The sequence below is a fragment of the Mixophyes fleayi genome, chromosome 3, assembly GCF_038048845.1.
Source record: "Mixophyes fleayi isolate aMixFle1 chromosome 3, aMixFle1.hap1, whole genome shotgun sequence".
NCBI classification, from domain to species: Eukaryota; Metazoa; Chordata; class Amphibia; order Anura; family Limnodynastidae; genus Mixophyes; species Mixophyes fleayi.
This window is the reverse complement of record NC_134404.1, coordinates 205,590,884-205,595,582: the sequence shown is the minus strand read 5'-3', so window position 1 is coordinate 205,595,582 and position 4,699 is coordinate 205,590,884.

Here is a 4,699-nt window from a genome sequence, read left to right as displayed (position 1 = left end):
TTCCCCAGGTCTGCAATGCTTTCCCACGCTGCAGATCTGTAACTCCAGCACTAAGGACGCCCCCTGTCTGCCACTCCCACCCTCCTGTCACTCAGCACTGCAGTCTCCGTGCCGGCGACAAGCCTCTCCCAGATCCTCCTCCTACATACAACTAGCAAAGCTATGTCCTGCGCTGGGATAGATAGTGTGAAAACAGTAGTTATGCTGCTAGTATTATCACAATTAATTTAGCAATGTAAAAGGAAACGGGCAGCAACAGACTTCAAAAACTTTTTTTTTTCAGGAATGGATGTGCATTACCAACTATAGAGGACCAAAATTATAGGTTTGCGGCACATTCAGTTATTCCTGGATTTGAAGGTTACGAATGTTCCCAAAAACGTCTGAAAATACATCCTTGGGAAATGGAGTTCGGACTATTCCCGACATCCACATTTCTAATTGTAGAATTTTATGTCATCTTTTCCCAAAAGTTATACTGAAGCAACAGTGTCAGGGTTAGGGACCAGGGCCATCTTTTCCATTGGGCACGATGGGCAGGTGCCCAGGGGCCCCATAGTCAGGGCTCTTAATTAGAATAAATAATCCTCCAAAAGAAACCTGCAAAAAAACCTTCAAGGGTCACTGAGCAAGTACATCTATCTATCTCTATATATCTATATCTATATCTTTATCTCTATACATCTATATCTATCCATATATATATATATATATATATATATATATATATATATATATATATATATATATGTAGAGGCCCCCGTGCACTGCTTTGCCCGGGGGCCCATAATGTTGTTAAGATGTCCCTGTCAGGGACCAAGCTTTAGGAGGCAGAAAAATATTAAATGCAGATTTTTTTAAATGAGTTATTTCTCCCTTGCTGATATCTACAGTAATGATTAAAGTTAATGTATTGGTGTTTTATACTATATGATATGTTATATTTCTCCAGACAGTGAAGTCTTGATCTTGGGAATGGTGTAAATCAGGGGTGTCCAACCTTTTAGCTCCCCTGGGCCACATTGGAAGACGACAAGTTGGTTTGGGCCGCACATAAGATACAATAACGATAGCTGATCATCCAAAAAACCATAGAAAACATAGTTAACATATATAATATGAGAAAAAAAGTGATATATATATATATATATATCACTTTTTTTTCAAATCCCCCTATACTTACCTTTCAATCGCCCTGTTCAAAAAATCCTCTCTAGTTATTATACTATAATCACTTTTTGTTTCGATGCAATATCAATAAAGTGCATTTAAGCCAGGCATTGTATATCGGGGTGCTGTGACCATGCCTGTGGTACCTGATGTATACACCACTGTGACCCCAAATTGTGACCTGTTTTGCTAATTACACCACTATGTTAGTTAAGGGATAACAACTTATAATGGGCCAAAGAGAATAATATATAATGCCCCATTAGTATTACAAGTAGAAGTATGTAGCAGGGAGATAAGGTCCATGATGCTCCAGGACCAGGTGACTTTTATTCACTGGTCAGCGTCCCTTGAAATAATAAAAAAAATCCCCCTTAACTTACCTTTTAATCGGCTTGTTTTCCTGTCCTCTTCTCTTCTTTTCTCCAATTCTGTGCTGCTGATTGTTCTTCTTGCGCGGGTGTCTCCTCTGTGCTGCGCTCCGCAATGGATGTTGGGCGTGATGACATCACGCCAGACATTCACTGCGAGCACCGCACGGAGGAGGAGACAAGGGAGGGAGCCGGAGTACCAGCTGATGTGACCGCAAGGTAAGTTTTTTTTTTTTTTTGCAGGATTTTTTTTTCCATTAACAGCACTGCCCCCTTGCCACAACCAAAACTCCTCCTGGGCCACATTTACAGGCGTGCTGGGCCTCATGCGGCCCGCGGGCCGCGGGTTGGACAACCCTGGTGTAAATGGTAGAGCTTTAAGAAAGTCACAGAGAGGAGATGGCAGCTAAAATCATGCCACTCTCAGGGACATTTTCAATTCTTGGTGTTATAGCCAAAAATCTTGCAGCGCGCGCACTATTACCATCATTACGGTAATAGTGCGCGTAAATACCGGTATTACGGTACTTTTCTCGCTCAGGGAGCTGCGAGCTGAAATCCAGCTTACTATTACCATAATACCTGTAATAGTTTTAACGCCGCGGGAAAACTAAAGAATTGAATATGCCCCTCAGATTTTTATATCTACCAACAAAATGGAAACCACTATGACACCCACCCACTAAAATATGCTATATGATATGGCTGCTTCTGTTAGCCTCATTAAGGGGCCTAGTTATTAAAGCTAATTTTCATGTCAATTCCCCGAAAACGGCTGCTTTTACACCTAGGATAATGTACGCCAGCTCAGACTGGCGTTCATTACCGTATGTGATAGTTTTCTTCTCTGTTCAGCTTTTACAGTCGGCGCAATCCTCTTCGAAAGTGAAGAGGAATAGAAAATGTAAGTTTTGCACTTCACAGGAACAGCAGTTTTCGGAATTGCTGTTCCTGTGTTTTTTTTTTAAATAAATATGAAAGATAGTTCAATCCTTATCTATGCAATGAGGATTGAAAACTAGGAGTTTGTATGTTCTCCCCGTGTTTACGTGGGTTTCCTCCGGGTGCTCCGGTTTCCTCCCACACTCCAAAAACATACTGGTAGGTTAATTGGCTGCTAACAAAAAAGGCCCTAGTCTGTCTCTCTGTGTGTGTGTTAGGCAATATAGACTGTAAGCTCCAATGGGGGCAGGGACTGATGTGAGTTCTCTGTACAGCGCTGCGGAATTAGTGGCGCAATATAAAGAAATGGTGATGATGATGATGATCTTTCATACAATGCGGTCATTCTTAAATATGCCCCTAAGGACCTAAACATGTAGTCAGTGTTAAATGGTTGCTGAAGTTCTCACAAGAAATTAGTTTAACCCAGTTTTACAATACATTTTAGAACTGTATTCACCTAGAAATAAATGTATATTTTTAAATGAAGATTCATTTACTTGAAAAAATAACTGGAAAGATTAAATGGCCTCTAATCTCCCAGGTGAAATGAGTATTTTGCCATGCAGAGCTGCAGTGAACATACAATACTTGCCAACTTTCCCACTGATCAGGACAAAACTGTTCCGATTGGAATGGCTGGGGAAAGCCTTCAAATCGGGTAATTGGCAACTGCCTTCTCCTGGATCAACACAACTATAATTTAGAACAGGTTGAACTTCACGGATTTGTGTCTTTGTTGCAATAATTATAACAATATCATTTAGGGAGGTATGAATTACATTTTGTAATTTTTATAGGACATTAGTATATTTAAAATTGCTATATATTTTTTTAGTTTTTACAGGACATTAATATATTTCAAATTTCACTGCCCTTTAAAACACATGCAGTTCATGGTATTTAAGAAGAGACCAAAAGAAGCATTGTCCTATTGACACTGCGAGACCAGCGACTGCTAATGAGGACAGGCATCAAGAACACATCGTGTAGCGTTTCGTCACAATGTGGAGCCAGTGTGGTTCATCAGGCATCACATTGTGTAGAATTACTTTGTAAGTGCCGGCAACTTTTAAAATATATTTTTGAGTCACTTACAGATAAAGAACCAGCATGTTTGCTGCAATGAACAGCAAAGGTCAAGAGGAGGTCAAGTGGAGACAGAGATTCTTAAGAGTCATGTCTTCAGCATCATTTTACCATTGATAAAGAAGAGCAACATGTATATTTTTGTTATAGGAGAAAATAACTTTTCAGCCCTCACATTTGGAGTTTCTATCATTAACTATTTCCTTTTATTTTCAAATAAACAACATTGGTTAGATGCATATCACCATTAATATGAAATTGTAAGCTCTTTTGAATAGGCATTCCCTTTGCTATAATGTTGACATCCTGTGAAATGCTAGAATAATTTAACCTCTTCAGAGATACTATCATCATCATCATCACCATTTATTTATATAGCACCAGTGATTCCGCAGCGCTGTACAAAGAACTCATTCACATCAGTCCCTGCCCCATTGGAGCTTACAGTCTAAATTCCCTAACATACAGAGAGAGAGATAGAGAGATTAGGGTCAATTTTGATAGCAGCCAATTAACCAACTAGTATGTTTTTGGAGTGTAGGAGGAAACCGGAGCACCCGGAGAAAACCCACGCAAACACAGGGTTAAAATAACGGTTATTTTTAATTGCAAAACTTATTGAAGTTTACATATATATTTATAACTAAATCGTTCAATATAATTAATATTAAAATCTATTTATAGACAAAGCATTTACAATTACTGTGCATTCCATGTGGACATATTCACAAATAATCAACAACAATTTGCAATAGTAAAGTGGTGTATTTTGTCAACATAATATAATGAAAATGTTGTGCAATACAAAACAGGTGCGCACTCTAGATATGTTTAGGAATTGTGATTGTATTCATCTAATGTTTTTTTTGGTATTGTCTCTATTCAATTTAATGTAAATAGTAAATGTCCACACTTGTGGACATTTAGCGCTTGTGGGTATTTTTGTGTCAGTGTATATTCTATATGTATTTTTTGTGCCAGTGCGTCTGGTTGCCGGCACCTGTTGATGACATCACTCCCGTTCTGTGGCGCAAGTCTCGCTTCTCTTTTTGTTAGGGATGGACATTGGAAGTCCACTGTCAAATGATGACGGGGCTTCCAACATTGAAACTTTCAATGCAATTGTA